The sequence below is a fragment of the Myotis daubentonii genome, chromosome 13 (assembly GCF_963259705.1).
Source record: "Myotis daubentonii chromosome 13, mMyoDau2.1, whole genome shotgun sequence".
Taxonomy (NCBI): Eukaryota; Metazoa; Chordata; class Mammalia; order Chiroptera; family Vespertilionidae; genus Myotis; species Myotis daubentonii.
In genome coordinates, this window is record NC_081852.1 from 35,991,530 (window position 1) to 36,009,481 (window position 17,952).

Sequence of the window (17,952 nt, forward strand, 5' to 3'; positions counted from 1 at the left end):
AAACCTAATCTCATTTCACTGATAAAAGTCTGGATAATCTAGTTACTTATTCAAACCAATGTCCTGGTGGCAAATCTACTGAATGGACGCAAAATATTCCATATGAATTTCTTATGATTTCATTTGTTTCACTGGGCCAGTCTCAATATTGATGGCTTCATCTCTATCGTTTAATTTTCACATGGATATCAACATAGGTACAGCAGAGCAGAACACTGCTATTCTGTAGATGAGGATTCAGAGAGGTAAATGATTTGCTGAAGGTCACATGTTTGAGAAGGGACAAAATTAAAAGTCAGGCCTTCTGGTGGCTACTACAGTGTTATTTTTATCTTCACTGAGACAAACAACTATTAAAGTGAAATGAATTAATACAGTGTTAAGGCTGGAAATTCTTTCCATACTTCTGTTTACATTTACAGTTCTAAATACGGAGAATGGAAAACACATTTTCAAATCTACTTACGAGTAATGTTTCATAAACAGAACACCACTGTCTCATGCTATATGTTCAGTCAAACTTGATTTTACCCAGTCAAAATGACAAAAACCTGGATTCAGCTAAAAGCAAGGAGGTACAAAATTTGGGGGAGTATATTTTGAAAACACATATCAAATGCCATAAACACAGTCATATCCTTTGACTCAATAGTGCTGAGACTTCGCATCTGTCCTAAGATGCAACAGAAGATTATTTGAAGTACATAATTAATAATTTTATTACAAAATTACCAAAAGCCTTGGAGGCATCATTATGTCAACAACAGGGGAAGAGTCAAATACATGATAATATATTCTTAAAATGAAATATGCCATAATTTAAAATCTCATATTTTAGACCAGAAATTGTTCACATTAATTTTAAGTGAAAAATATATGAAATTGCATATATTATGATACATATGATATGGGTAAAAAAGCAAGGTTGTAGAGCAACAGAATCTCTTATCTATTCTTTGCAAGTATAAGTTAGAATAACTTTGAAAATAGCTTGGCATCCCCTGGGAAAGTGAAATATGAGCCTACTGCCAGACCCAATATTTCCATCACTAGGCATGCCCCGAAACCTGTGCCATTCAAATGAGTTTTCACAAATGAGTAGCTTTTGAAAATCAGTTTAGTGTATAGCAAGCAGTTCTTTTTTAAAAAATAAAATAAAACAGAGTGTATAACACACAGCATAGTATTGTCCTATAAATTTTTGTTTGTTATATACACACATGTCTCAGTGTTGTGACTTAAAATGTATTAATTAATGTTCACCGTGATTAAGCATTTTAAAGCCACTGACTGCACTAGAGAAACTCTGACTGTACATGTGTCTCAAGAATGGAATCTTTCCGGGAGACAAGTATAGAATGTTTATAATCACTGGGAGCAAACCTCAATATCCATTAATAGTAAAAGAAATTACAGAATGTTAGTATGCCTGGCCCCTACCCACTAAATGCTAGTAGAGGCAGTCATTATAAAAACAACAAAAGTGTCTCCAACATTTTCAAATGCCCCTGGGAAGGTGTTATCATTCTCTGTTGACAACTCCTGGCTGACACTTTGTAAGCACTCAGGGATTACTTGTTGAATAAATAAACTAATACAAAGATAAATAAAATAACTGTGCCTGTGCTGGTCAGAACTTATGGTTAAGAGGGTTGAAGTAGGCTACTTGTGATAAGAGCCTGAGTTTTATGAAGACATTTACCATTGTGTTACTTGCCTAATTTCTGAAGAGTTTTTTATTCACCTCCTATACTTTCAATCATCATTCAGAAAATATTTACTGAATCTTTATTATGACTTAGGCTCTTCTAAATACCGAGTTAGCTGGAGAGAAAACGGTTTGGCCTCAAGGAGCTTTCTGCATGAGAGCTCATTAACCAAGGAACAAATGAACTGGAGGATGCTCTGCTTTTGAACATTATTAAATAGTGTTCTTCACACACTATTCCACCCCTATTCTCACTGCAGATTTCCAGTTGTTCATTGGAGGCGGAAGCCAAAGGCCCTACCTTTTCTGGCATCTATAGGTAGGGAATCAATGCAAATAAAGCAATTAAAAATACCCCCTTTTCCTGGAATAAACAGAAACGTGTATTTCTCAAATTACATTAATGCCTATAAACACTAACATAGCATGAATTCAGAAATAGCACAACTGTGTTTTTTGATGCATAAATTGCCATATACATGCTAAAGAAATGAAATAACAAACTCAGTGAAGATCATTCAAAGCCCTAACTATGACCTGGTAATAATATTAAATAGCCTGACTTTAGATTATAATAAAGGATAAATGTGAATAAAACAAATACAAATCAGGTGCTGCATTTAAAATTCTACCACCTGCCAGAGAGATCTAACTGGCCCCCCAACACACTAACATGTATTCACCCTATTAAATTTTGGGTACTATTCTTCACAAAGTATATTTCAAATCAACAGAACAAAAGATAGTTTATTTTAATGAATATTAAGTCACAAGCTGTTGCACAAGTATGAACAAATTATTTCAGGCATAAAGCATGAGCACACACTTGGAGCTTTATGGAAGTCCACACTGCCCCAGATTCACTCAAAACCCAACAAGTTCTTCACCGAGCTTTCCCCCCCTGTCTTGGGTTCCTTTACTCAAACTACTTGGGGAAGGGCACAAAATCCTGAGCCGGGTATTTTCAGATCCTGTTCCCGAGACTGGATTAATTGTCTTCTCAAACTTTTGGCCCAATGTTCTGAAACAGAAAAAAACTAAGAACAAAGTAACTCTTCTTTAGTATTGAACTTTTCTTATTTAAAAACCTGTTTATCTATGAGGTAACATTCAATTTCATGAATAGTTGATAGAGACAAGCCAGCTTAAACTGCTTTAAACCAAAGGGAGAAATTTGTGAAAATCTATAAGCAAATTTGGCTGTAGCCTTGACTGGGGTCTGATATAACATTCCTTGCCTTCTTTCTTGGACTCCACACGGTTAGCTAGATGGCTACCCACAGTATAATTTCTTATATTTTCCCCAACACAATGACAGTTCTGAACCTGACTTACATTGGTTTATGTTTGGTCACATGCCAGAGGAATGCCAGTTTTGACTGGCCATCCTGAGTCACGTGTCCATTGCTGGAATCTGGGATAGAGTCAACTCCAATTGAAGCACATGAGCTGAGAGTGTAAAAGGTGTGGTTCTCCCAGAAGACTAGGTTAGCATTAACTAAAAGAAAGAGAAATATGTATGAGGCAGCCAAAAAAACAGCATGTGTTCTCCACAGGCAATAAGCTTATTTCTCCCATAGGAAATAAGAATTTTCACTTTAAATGGGGTGCTGCTGTAGAAAGAGCTGTGGCTTAAAAGGGAAAATAAATTTCTTAGTTCTAATGTTAGTTCAACTGATTTTAGCTACATAACAAGGTTCTTGTAAGCAGTAAATGAGTATGCAGTGAAAGTGTTTCATTAACATTTGAGTAAAACTTTATAGTTAAATCTATCATTATTATCTAAGAGGCTGGGAATGTTTCTCTTGGAAAGGCATTTTTTAAGTATCTGAATTCCATCAAAGCAATTCCAACAACAAAGTATATGAACATAACACAGCAGTTGTAGTAGATATTTTATTTCACACCTCCCTTCATCCTGGCTGGCAGAACCCTACTTTTATTTAAAAAATCCACCCTCCTCCATAGTGCCATGTGACTCGCTGGGTTATGATGGCAGTGCCATCTCATGGCTCTGCCATCTGCTAGAATCACAGAATCCTCTGATCCAACCATCAGAGAAAATTCAAGAAAGTGGGAAAAGAGCATTCTTCCCAATTATCTTTCCTCAGAATTAACACTCATCATTGCTTCTCCCATTGCATTGGTCAGAAGTAGATACACGCTTGACCAAGATGCAAGAAGCACTAGGAAATCTAGACCCTCACTGCTCAGGCACTGCTTAGGACCAACTCTATTCCATGGAAGATGCAGCACACAGTTAGCCATGCCTACCACATTGTCTGAGATGGTAGTCAACACTGAGACAAACTCTTTCCAAGGGAAAGGATGTGGTTAGAAATGTTGTAAGTCAAGACTGTCCTGTGTTAGTTTCCCAGGGTTGCTGTAACAAACTATTATAAATCTGGTGAATTAAAAAACAATGGAAATATCTTCTTTCTCAGTTTGGAAGGCCAGAGGTTTGACATTACTATGTCAGCAGAGCTGCATTCCCTCTGCAATCTCTAGGAGAGAATCCTCCCTAACCTCTTCCAGTTTTGAGTGGTCCCAAGTGTTCCTTGCCTTGAAACCCCTCTCCAGTCTCTGCTGCATCTCCACATGGCCATCATCTCTGTGTCTGTGTCTCCTCCCCTTCTACTCTGTGCCTGTGTGTTCTCTTCCAAGGACACCTGTCATTGGGCTCAGGTCTCTCTTTATATTTAGATCTCCTGCCTCTAAAAGCTTAAATCTGTAAAGCACAGAAAGGAAACATGTCCTCCAAAGTTCTACTATTGTTAGGTTTGCACATGTTACTGCCTTAATTTACTTTAAACACCATAAACCGTTCTTTGAGGACTGGCCCTATATTTTTCCATTGTTCTTTGTCTTCTTTAACTCCCTGAAGTTTTCTCAATAAATAAAGAATAATCATTAATGTCAATGAAAAGCTGTTTAACAGACTGTCTACCTAAACCATTTGAACTCCTGTGAGAAGAATCTTTGAAATAATGTCAAATCTAAAATTTCAATTCCTCACCATGCTGTCTAAAGAATAAAGCACCAAGGTATTTGTTGACAGTATTTCATGCTTACACACATATTTATATGTACAATTTAAACCTAAGGCTTCCTCCCAGTCTTATTTTCTGTGCCACATAATCAGTGTGATAGATTAAAGTTTCTAGGAGTAGCATACAGCTGTTAGGTGCCACAAATATATTAAGCCACAAAAGTCTATTTGAAGGCAACATTTCTGAAAAAGGCTCATCACCTCATCTGTGATAAGTCTTAGAGCCTTTCACTCATTATAATTAGGTCCAACAGCCAGATAAAACTACTGCACTTAAGCCTGACAACTGAAGGTCATGTTCAAAGTTGGAGGGCGGACATAGCAGAACACATGAGACGGAGTTCCTATAAAAACTTTCCCATACCCTTTAGTGTCTTAACACCCACAATCCATGTTTTGGGACTGGCTATTTGTCTTAGTTTTATAGATGCTGAAGCAAAATCAGCCCAGCCTGGGTGATTCTCACGTTAGAAAGAAAAATGAGCATTTAAAAATTAAAAATAATTATAATTATTACACTTTATTGAATACCTACAAGTAGTGTAGTCTAAAAACACTTCTAGGCAGTAGGGAAGCTTCCCCCTGAGAACCCAAACCTTCATTACAGCAAAGATATTAAAACATACTAAAAACTCTCAATAAATCTAATTTTTGAATTTTGAAAGGGATTTGCTCACTTTTTATTACAATACTCTTTTCCAGATAAGTCTATGGAAAGTTTAAAGGCTGTGAGCACTGAGCCTAAACTACTTAATGAATAAAGTGCCCTGTCTATATCAGGTGATTTGCCAAAGTTGCCCCTTTACAACACCCTGTAAGGAAGAAAGCATCTTATTAATTTTATAGATGAATAAACTATGCTGAAAGAGCCTAAGGAACATTCCCAGGATCACCAGATTAGTAGAGCAGAGTCAAGATCCAATTTAATCTGCCCTCAGAACCCTTGATCTTCTGCCTTTCAAGGAAATTTGGGTCTTCACACACCTCCTTAACCTGTATGGGAACCTGAACATCTAACCAACATTTATTGCCCATAAGTCAATAGTAAATTAGTCTGGGTATCTGGACTCTGATGGTGTTGTTGTGTCTTCTCCTAAGTTCACTGTAAACATTTTGGCACACAGAGTGGTTCTTTCACCCTTACACCCCCCTCGCCAGCATGTGGCCTGCATGCTTTGTTAAGGGGAGGCATAATGACATTAAGCAACACAGTACTTTTGCTAACAATAAATGCAGAGTTCCTAGGTGAGAGTCAGGTGGAGCCCCAGGTTTCTGTAAATATAATTCTACTAAGTTAAAAGTAAAATTTTATGTGAAAAATCATTATATGTGTCACAGATTGAACTGTACAATTATAATCATGGTGCTATAAAGCTACCAGAACAGACTACCCTGTTTGGGTGGAAAGAAGTAATCCCATTTGCAAAAGAGAGATGCATTTGAACACAGAGTGGGAGGAGGAAGATGAACATTTATCTGAGGAAGAGAATCATTCTCCAGCAGGTGGGAAAATGTTAATTTAAAGAGCCTGTCTCTAAAAGGCTTTAGCATAATAAGATATGTAATATCTACTTTTCCTTTTAAATTGTTAGTTTTCTATAATTTCAGATTTAAAGTAAACTATTGCAAGAACAGTACAAAAAGTTCCATATAGCCTTTACCCAGATTAACCAAATGCAAATATTTTATTTTATCCCTCTCTCTCACTCCCTCCACATCTCTCTGTACACACACACACACACACACACACACACACACACACTTTTCTCCCTCTGAATTTGAGACTGTGTGGACAAGAGATCCCTTTGCCCCTAAATATACTAGTGTATATTTCCTAAAACAGGGGCGTCTCTTAGATAACCACAGTAGAATGATCAAAATCAGGAAATTAATATTGATACACACCATTATCTAACTAACAAATGTGATTTATATTTTGTCAATTGTACCATTTAAATCCTTCATAGGAAAAGGCAGTCCCAGATCATGAGTTGTCTTCAGTTATGTCTTTTTAATCCTAGACAAGCTTACCCATATATCTCATGTTTTATGACATTGATATATTTTGAAGAGCATAGGTCAGACTGCTGGGTCTTTGTGGGATGTTTCAAGATTTGGTTCAGGTTTACACTTGTGGCAGGAATAAGTAATGTTGTGTTTGTCTCCATGCACTGTACCAGGAGGAATTTGATGGCAATGTGTTCCCTTAATGGTGAATGTTTAACTTTGATCATGTGTTAAAGTGGCAATTGCCAGTTTTCCCTATTATAAAGCTAATATTTTTCCATTTATAATTAGAAAGCATATTGAAGGGGAAATATAAAGCCACCTTTAAAATATTACTTTAAATCCCAGAAATTATAAGTCAAATGTGCCCCCCTTTTTGTCCTCAGTAGTATAGATAAGCTATCTATATCCTGAATGATCAACTTAAGAAAAAATCATTGTATCTGGAACACTGTTGTGTTTTACATGACATTAAGTTAGTATATATCTATTCTATCTAAAATATAAACTTTTTCCTTACATTAAGAATAAAAAGACCTTAAAAGTTAATAATTGCTTGATGAAGGATAAAACATTTCTACTTTTATAGTCATTGTTTTTGAAACTATAATCCTGCTCATCCACAACAATTTAGATGGCAACTGATTGTAATTCAATATGTAAGGCAAGATCTAGTAGTATTTTCTAAGAAATGTATATCCTGGAAAAAGTGCCCATTGGCACATCTTATCCTACAGCATTAAATGTAGGCTAATTGCCTGCAGAAAAATTCAACGTTGGGGATGGTTCAGAATTGTGACCTCTTGTTGGATAAAGTAGTGAAACATTTTTCTCATAGACATGTTTATAGTTAGACCCCTTCAGAAATCTCATTACTTATTAAAGAAATCTACAAATTTTGCAAAGATAACTCCGTTCCATGGAAAATAGTTTAGAGGAGGGAATAGACACTGAGAGACCACATTGGGGACTGTTGCAGTAATCCAGAGAAGAGACGATAACACCAATTCAAGATTAATTTAGAGGATGAATCAATAGGAATTGGTGATTATTTTTATATAAGAAGTAAGAGTAAGATTCAGAGAGCTGTCAAGACAATCCTCTGGATTCAATTTGAACTGTGTGGACAAGTTTCTATTTACTAAGAGGTGGAGAGACTAGGGAAGTAGGAGTTTTGCACATGTTGCTTTTGAGGTGCCCTTGAAGCATCCCAGTGGATATGTCCTGGAGGCATTGGATGTACAGGTGTGGAACACAGAAAAGAGGTCAGTCTGGACCCATTGAGCTAAGTGCCCTCATGAGCTGACATTAATCTGGTACCTTTTGTTTTTTCAACTAGCTTACACCAAATGGAAATGTTTTATACTAACAACCATCATGCAAAACAGATGAAGTGAGCATGAACCAGTTTTACGGTACAATGCAATACTACTCAGCAATTAAAGGAAATATTACATTCAGCATATGTTTCATATGAATTTGATATGCATTATGACAAGTGAAAGAAACCAGAGTCAAAGGTTACATACTGCATCATTCCATTTATGACTTCCTAGAAAAGGCAACACTAGAGATGAAGAATAGATCAATGGTTGTCAAGGGTAAGGATTGGTGGGAGGATTTGACAACAAAGGGGCAGTATGAGGAAACTGTTTGAAAGGAAGGTTAATTGTTCTGTATCCTGACTGCGGTTTTGGCTGCAAAGCTCCATGCATTTGTCAAAACTCACAGAACTGTAGGAGTAAAAAGTGAATTTTAACGTGTGCATGTTTTTAAGTGTCTATCAAAAGGATTGGAAGTCAAGGAGTGTGCTTTAGAAAGATCACTCTGGCTCCAGTGTAAAGTATGAATCAGACACATCAAACATTGGGGGCATGAGATCAGTTTGGGGAGCTGGTGGACTAATCTGGTAAGATATAACCACGGCCTAAACTCGGGTAGTAACGGTGAGGATGAAGGGAAGCAGATAGCTTTGAGAGACACTAGGAGGTGAGAAATGAGATAATGTTCATGTTTTTAACTTGAGCAAGTGGCTAGTGAGGTCATTCACCAGGAGACAGCTGGATATGAAAAAAGATTGTAGGGGAAGGGCAGTAGCTCCATTTGGGATATGTTAAGGTTTGTGGTGTAATTTTAAGTTTCTAGGCAGATAGTCACATGGTGTCATAGCTAAGCGAAAATACTTGTATTCTAGCCAAGTAATGGTGCCGAAGAGTGACATAATACAACTATATTTATATAACTGACATTTCCAGGAACCCAAAGCAGTTCATAAAAAATGCAAAGTGTATATTTTAAATTCACTTAATTATTCCTCCTGGAGACATTTTCAGTTTGGGAATTAATCTGTTTGTACATTAATCTGGTGTCCACACAAAGGTGCAAAACTGATGACTAGAATATGCATAACAAGGGCGGACTGCATTCCCTACAGTAGCTTGAGTCTCTCTTTCACTTGAGCCAGTTATCAACTTCACCAAGAGCAGGCTCTTCTGCCTACAGCAAAATAATTAAAAAAGCCAAGTAGGACATATGTTTCCTAAAGTCCTTGAAAGCCCTTCTCCAATCATGGGAGTTAAAGGTAGCCTTTAATTTTACAGCTCAAGGACAATGAGGAAAAACATATCTACCCATGTCACATACTTCTCAGTAGGTTAATTATGTTTATGCTCCTTACTACTTAAAATGACTGGCTGGATTTTTGTTCTCATTAGTGCTGGAAGAATTGACATTGATACTGCCCTTAAGAGCTAAAAATACTAATTTTCCTTGCTATCTCCTCCAACAAAGCAAAAATAAGACAGAAAAGCCTAGGGGTTCTCAAAGCCACAGATGACAAGACTTGCTCCTTTGTTGTTTTGAATCCTTTTAATTGTTTCACTTGTGGAGATCTGATCTCTAAGAACATCATGTTCCTTAAAACGAGTATCTACTGTTTCTGTAGAGTTCTTCCCTATCCTTGACACAGAACTGGACACACCTTCAGAAAACAAAGACTACCAATTGATTGTGATGTACAGTAATGAATCTTAAAAGGTTCTTGGGTTTGTTTAGCTTTGAGTCAATATTTAAATATCCTTCTTTTCTCCTCGTACGGTCTGCTCCATTCTTCACCCTAAACCCATACACAAATCATTTTCTTTACTTCGGTGTCTCTTTCTCTCCCTCCTTGACATGTTCCTAAAACCATGAGGGACCTGCTATAAGTGCTAGAGGATGAATTAAATTCTTCATGGCAGGTGTTTTCAGCATGTCTGGGGGATCCAGCTGAGTCTAAGTGGGATTCAGAGTCTGCCTGAATGTGAGGAACTGGTGGCTTTACTGACCCCTCTGGAAAGCTGTCCTTTGTGGGGAAGTAGGGAAAGGGGAACAGGATGCAGAGGAGACGACTTTGTGTGTAGACAGGCTTATGGCAGAGGGGAGAAGTGCAGCAATCACAAGAATAGGGTGACATCAGGTGCCTAGCACAGACCCCAGGATTCGATCTAATTCCTGGGAAGATGAAAAGTTGTGCAGTAAATTCATAGTGTAATAGATTCTTGAATGATTTTATGAGACAGAGCTACTTTGTGGCCAAGGTAACCAAGTTTGTACCTTGACTTAATACCCAAATAGCTTTTAAAAAATATCACCAAAGGGAATTTCAGAATATGATTCTAGGGACTCCATTCTCATTTTTTATTATTTGTTAAAATATATTTCATTGATATCAGAGAGGATGGGAGAGGGAATGAGAGATAGAAACATCAATGATGAGAGAGAATCATTGATTGGCTGCCTCCTGCATACCCAACACTGGGGATCGAGCCTGCAACCTGGGTATGTGCCCTAACTGGCAATGGAACCATGACCACCTGGTTCCTAGGTCAATGCTCAACCACTGAGCCACGCCAGCCGGCTCCATTCTCATTAAAAAAACAAATAAATAAAACTAGATGGTTGAGTAACATTTAACCAGGTGAAGACTTGAAAAGTTGAGAGGATATTTCAGGCAAAGCAGATGGTCTGAGGAAATGCTTAAGAAAGTGATAAATGTTTGGAAGAACCTCAAGTAATTCATTCCTATTGTACTTTGAAGTTTGAAGACACTGAGCAGCAAGGTATGAATGGGAAGGTCTTGTTTGTTGTGTCTAAACGTTGCAATTCCACTTGGTAAGCCAAGGATTACCAATTCCTCCTGTCCAGTAATTGTAGCTTCCTGAATTGCTGCGTAAAGGACGAGTCTGGGTTGCATTGGACTCATCAGGAATGACATGATCAGAGGTAAAAAAGAGAGAGAGAGAGAGAGAGAGAGAGAGAGAGAGAGAGAGAGAGAGAGAGAGAGAAAGAGAGAGAGAGAGAGATGGTACATAGGCCACGTTCTGATGTTCCTGCTTTAGCTATGAGAAACTATTGAAAGTACTTTGTCTCTGGCAGATATGGCCTCAAATACATGCATTTTATACCAACAGTATATTTATTAAATTTGGCCCATTTTTCTATATCCTGAGAAATCACTGATTAATATTAGGTATTATGTTCACAGCATTTGTTTTGTCCCCCTGGTTCTCTTGAAGCATTCTACTGAGGCTGAAATATATATTGATTTAGCCAATACCATTGGTCAATTTATTGGTACAAGGTTTAACTGATGCACAACCATCTATACTCCTTAATCCTCTCACCTCAATACAATCTGTAGCTTAATGAGTTTCTCAATGGCTGCTTTGATATTGTCCTACCAATTGGCAAGTAACATCACCTTAGGAGCTAACCTCTGATTCTTTGTAATTCAAGTCATATAGACTTGACTTCTTTTTTTTTCATGATTTTTCTTGGGCTTTCCTGAGATTTTTAAGCCAAAGAAAGATCTGTACTTGAATATATTCAATAATAAACTAGCCAAATTTAAAAAGAGAGAGAAATTTACATTATAAAAAGAATTACCTTCAATGCTATTATACAATGCATATGCCAGGGAAATAAAGACACAATGCATATGCCAGGGAAATAAAGACAATCAGTAAACATGACTTTGAGATATACAACCTGGGTAGTGAGTTGAGCAATGGCATACTGAAATGTAACAGAATTTAAGAGAAAAATAACAACTGATTTAGATTAGAAATAGCTGGATATTAAATGTGAAATCTTAGTTTACTTATATCATCATCAAAGCATATATTAAGAACTGATCAAAAACCTATTTAGAATAAATCTCTTCATAATTACACCATAATTAAACTTTTAATATTTTAGTATTTAATAAATAATTGTAAATTTTTCAATGTTTTAGTAGCCTTTCCTTTCCAACCATTTAATTACATTTATGACTCTCCATTAAGTCATCTGTTTCTCTTACATTTTGGTGCACAAAACTGAATATAATATGACTGCCAAGGCTGGCAAAATTTTGATATTTTAACTTTTAAATTTTCCTCCATTCTTCAGATACACTTATCCTGCCAGTAGCTTTCAAGAATCTTGAATTTGGGCACTGTATCTCAATTCATAGACAGTTCCCATTCTTTTGGCTCACCATCCTTATCACATTTGCTTTCATTCTAAGCTTTTCTCCAGCAGTAGCGAGATAGTAGTCACTGCCCAAGCATCATAACCTCACATGACAGTATGCCAAAGAGGGGGGAAATGGACAATGACAAAGTGTACCTTTCTCCAGTTTTACCAAGGAAGAAGCACTCTCCAGGACAATCCCCATATAACTTATTTTACTTCTTATTGGTCCAAAATGAGCCACTTTATTACTGGTAGGTTCAGAAAAGAATGTGTAAATGAGTACCTGGCAAAATGAATGGGTTTGCCAAGACTAAAATAACCAATCCACACCTCATCCCTTTGATCTAAACACGTGGCTACTCCAAACAAAGTCAGGGCACTCTTATCAAGAAAAAATTCAGGTATAACTTCTAAGTAGGCAAACAACAGTTTATGGCACATTTCCCCTCATGAAGGGGGAGAAGAATATGGATGTGATGGGTTTTATTTATTTAGAAATTTGGTACATAATACACAGTATTGGAATTTGAGCAAGTTGGAGTGGGGGAGAGAGATGATTTTCATCCTGGGACATATAAACTTTGAAATGTTTGTGGTGCAGTGAGGTGGATGCACCCACGCAGAGAGGGGGAAATGTGAACTAGGTTTTAGGAAAAAGTTGTGTGCTGGAGAACAAAGTGAAAGCCATCAGTGTATTTGATGGCAGTGGAAATCATGGATTTGAATGTGATCATCTGGGAAAGTGCAAAGAGAGAAAAGAGAAGGAAAACTAGTGTGGGATACCACTATTAAAAGGATGGGAAGAGAAATTTAGACCCTGGAAGGTAGCTCAGAAAGTGAAGTCAGAAAGATAAGAGGAAAACCAGGTTACTGTAACATCATGAAAATCCAGAAAATATTTGAAGAAAATACTGAAAAAAATGTCAAATTCTATAGAAAAGTCAAATAAGATGAAGGTGGAAAATTTAAGTGATACACTTGGATAATTAGAATATTATTGTTTGGCAGTAGCATTTTCAATAAAATGATTAAGATAAAGCCAAATTAAACCAAGTTAAGTGGGTCTAAGAATAAATGAGACCAAGGAAAAGAATAAAAGTGTTTAATAAGTTATGACATATACACAGAGACACATACATACAGAAAATGTGGTTATTACTAAGGTTTTTAATCCTATATAATAAAAGCCTAATATGCTAAGTGCCCAGTTGTCCAGTGGTCTGTTCAACCAATCAAAGCATAATCCTATCTAATAAAAGAGAAACATGGTAATTGGCGTACAACCGCTACCCTTCCCATTGGCTAATCAGCAAGATATGCAAATTAACTGCCAGCCAAGATGGCGGCCGGCAGCCAGGCAGCTTGAAACTAACATGAGGCTTGCTTGCTTCAGTGACGGAGGAAACCAACATTCCCTGCCTGCCTTGCCGGCCTCTGAGCCTGCAGTTTAAAAAACATTGTAACAAATATAAAAGCTAAACAAAACCCCAGACACCTGCTTTCAGCGAGCCCGGGATCTCAGAGCTGGAATTGATACAGAGTTTCAATTATAGAACCGAAACAAACCAGATAACTTCTTTCAGCAGCAGAGTCCTCAGAACTGGAGCCTCAGAGCTAAAGCTGGCCCAGAATAAAAAAAGAAAAAAGAAAAAAAGGAGCAGTTGGGAGCTTCAGTCCCAGCCTGAAAACAGCCCTCAGCCCCTCACCCAGACTGGCCAGGCACCCCAGTGGGGACCCCCACCCTGATCCAGGACACCCTTCAGGGCAAACCAGCCAGCCCCACCCATGCACCAGGCCTCTGTCCTATATAGTAAAAGGGTAATATGCCTCCCAGCACCGGGATCAGCAGAGCCGCGAGGCCTCCCGGAACCAGGATCAGCATGACAGGGGGCAGCGCCCAAACCCCCTGATCGCCCTGCAGCTCTGTGTGTGACAGGGGGCGGGGCCACAACCTCCCTATCTTCCCTGCTCTGTTCCTGACAGGGGAAGGCGCCCCAACCCCCTGATCAGCCCTGCTCTGTGTCTGATAGGGGGGAGCTCCCCAACCCCCTGATCACCCTGCGGCTCTGTGTGTGACAGGGTGCGGCGCTCCAACCCCCTGATCGGCCCTGCTCTGTGGGTGATAGAGGGCAGCGCCCCAACCCACCCCCCCCACGGGCCCTGCTCTGTGTGTGATGGGGTAGAGCCATAACCTCCCATCGGCCCTGCCCTGAGTGTGACAGTGGCGGCACACCAACCCTCTGATCGGCCCTGCTCTGTGGGTGATAGAGGGCAGTGCCCCAACCCCCTGATCTGCCCTGCTCTATGTGTGACAGGGGGCGGTGCCTCAACTCCCTTATTGGCCCTGCTCTGTGCGTGACAGGGGGGAGCTCCCCAACCCCCTGATGGGCCCTGCTCTGTGTGTGACATGGGGGAGCTCCCCAACCCCCTGATGGGCCCTTCTCTGTACGTGACAGGGGGGAGCTCCCCAACCCCCTGATTGACCCTGCTCTGTGCGTGACAAGGGGCAGCGCCCCAACCCCGATTGGCCTTGCTCTGTGCGTGACGGGGGTGGCGCCGCAACCTCCCCATCGACCCTGCCTTGAGTGTGACAGGGGGTGGTGCCCCAACCCCCCAATCGGCCCTACCCTGAGCGTGACTGAGGGTAGCATCGCAACCTCCCAATCAGCCCTGCTCTGAGCCTGACCAGGGGCTGCACCTAGGGTTTGGGCCTGCCCTCTGCCACCCGGGAGCAGGCCTAAGCCAGCAGGTCGTTATCTCATGAGGGGTCCCAGACTGCGAGAGGGCACAGGCCGGGCTGAGGGACCCCCCCCCATCCCGAGTGCACAAAGTTTTGTGCACCGGGCCTCTAGTATGCTAATAATATGCTAAGGTCACTCAACCACTCACTATGACGTGCGCTGACCACCAAGGGACAGTCGACCAGTCAACCAGTCACTCTGATGTGCACTGTTCACCAGGGGGCAGAAGCTCCGACAGGTAGGTTAGCTTGCTGCTGGGGTCAAGCTGATCAGGACTGCGCAAGACGGGCTGGACACACCCTGAAGCCCTCCCGTGGCTCCTTTCCTGCCCTGATTGTGCACTGGTGGGGTCCCTCGGCCTGGCCTGTGCCCTCTTGCAATCCAGGTTCCTCAGGGGATGTCGGAGAGCCAGTTTTGGCCCAATCCCGCAGGCCAGGCTGAGGGACCTCACTGGTGCATTAATTCGTGCACTTGGCCTCTAGTATAGTAATAAAAAAATAATGAAAACTATAGAAATTTTAGGCAATATGATCATTTTCTATGTCTTTTCAGACACCTCTTAAATTATCTGTGGTGTCTAATCTTTCTATGTGGACATATGCATGCATGTAATATGAATTCTTTAATCTCATAAATGTAATTCAACCTGGAATTTAATCTTTTTTTAAACTCTATGTGTGTTTTTGTTTTGTTGTTTTAAATACATATTTTTATTGATTTCAGAGAGGAAGGGAAAGGGAGAGAAAGAGAGATACATCAATGATAAGAGAGAATCATTGATCAGCAGCCTCCTGCATGCCCTCTTTTAGGGATTTAGCCTGCAACCCTGGCATGTGCCCCAACCAGGAATCAAACCATGACCTCCTGGTTCATAGGTTGACACTCAACCACTGAGCAACACCAGCCGGGCCTGGAATTTAGTCTTAATTCCAGTCTTACTACCTTCTTGACCTTGGGTTTTATAGTATGTCCAAGGTCACACTAGTTTGTAAGGTAATTGGACTTCAATTTCAGGTCTGACTCCAAAGCCAACATTCTTCACCATTGTGACTTCTGATATGAATCAGTTCCCACTTTTATAAATGCCAGCTTGACTTTAGTTTTTCCATATGAATCTACCTACCCTCCCTTCCACAGCGCCAAGACCGAATAAAGAACATCTGAGAGGAGATTGGATAGAGGTCCTTGGGTCAATACTTCCTCCAAGAAGTAGGAATAAAAGGGTTAGTCCCCATAATCCTTAGGATAAGAGATCCATCCCTTCCTCCTATCCAACCATGCCCCTTCTGGAATTTCCAGCCAACTGTAGCTGAAAAAGAGATAACCTGATATACAGAGAAGTTCTCTAGCAAAGAGCTGTAGGGAAGAGGAGTGCAATTAAGTGGTACCAGTATATAAATCAACCATATGCAAATTGTACGGGCCATGCTATATTCCTTGTGGAGGCCCTGCAAATAGCCTAGTCTGTGATAATAAGCAGTATATTAATTATGTTATCATCACAGTGAAAAATGTGGGGACAGAGATCTTTAAGTATTCGTTTGAAGTCAACCACTCATATTTTAAATGGTCTAGATGTGTAGTGTACAGATCTGTTTTGAATGGAAACAGCAAATAAATTATTACAAAGCATTTCAAAAGAAAAGGGATTGCTATCTTCAATTTCAGCTGTTTTTTATAGGTTTTCCACAGCCAGGGGCTTGTCTCTTTTGCATTTTACTTTCCCTCTTCTGCTCGTGAGGAAACAAAACTGACAGCAGTGAATGCCAGGTCCTTTGAGCCATTGCTTCATAACAAAGCAATTTAGGGAGGCAGACAGACAGAGGATGGAGTCAACTTTTATGAGAAAGCTGCTCATGTTTTCCTCCAATACAACTTTTCCATTCAGATGTTTTATGACAACTACCGTCTCTGAGGGCTGACTGACTATGCAAAGTTGAGACTGGTATTTTATAAGACTTCCCCTATTACTTAATCACTGCAATCTGACAGTAAAATCATCTGCCTACAACAGGCCAGCTCCACAAACTGCTCAAGTCCAGGAGCCCAAAGCCTAGAAGGACTTGCTCTTTTATCCTGGGATGCCAAATTCTCCTTTCAGACAGACTCTGTGTCTGAATTTTCTGTTGTCATCAAGGACATGAAACTTTTGGCTACTCTTTTCTCCACTATGGGCACCTGAATTTTTTTAATCGGATTGGTTTGACATTAAATAATGGAAGCATCGTCACCAGAACTGCTTCGGGTGGCACTGGTCTCACACTGGCCACCTGCTGCTCTACAGCCACAGTAACGAGGACTCTCGGGATTCATTGAGTTTTTATGCTAGGCAGTGCGCTTTCTATGCATTTATCTCTGAATATGCCCAAGAACCTGACCGGGAAGAACTACCGTGGCCTCCATTTTACAGAGGAAAAGACTAAGGCATAAAGCCATCCATTAAGCTTCCAAAGTCACACCGTTATTAATGGCAGTGGTGGGGCTCAAATTCAGGAGACTTGAGATCAGATGTTAATCCTCCTAACCCTTCTTATAAGGAAAACAGAAGGTATCAGTTACAATAATGAATGAGAACCCTCACCTAGAAGACCATTTATAATGGTTAATGAGTTAATACAACAGCAAGAAAGGGGGCTAGTGAGTATTTATTTATTCTCTTCAATATATATAAGAGACAGCCATTTTTTCACTTTCATCTTTGGTATAAGTCAGCATTTTGGGGGGAAAATAAAATTAAATGGTTGACTTTACATTAGAACTATTTTAAGGTGACTAAATCTTGGTAAGTAGAGTCTGTTATGCTAAGCACTTAGAAAGTTTTCCAATAATTTACTAAGGAGAAGTGTCTGTGCCCAACTCATTTGGTTTTTAAAGACTGGAAGGAAAAACATATATGCATTTTGTTTCCAATGACACACTTTGTAATTATGTTATCTGTTTCCCGAACTGAG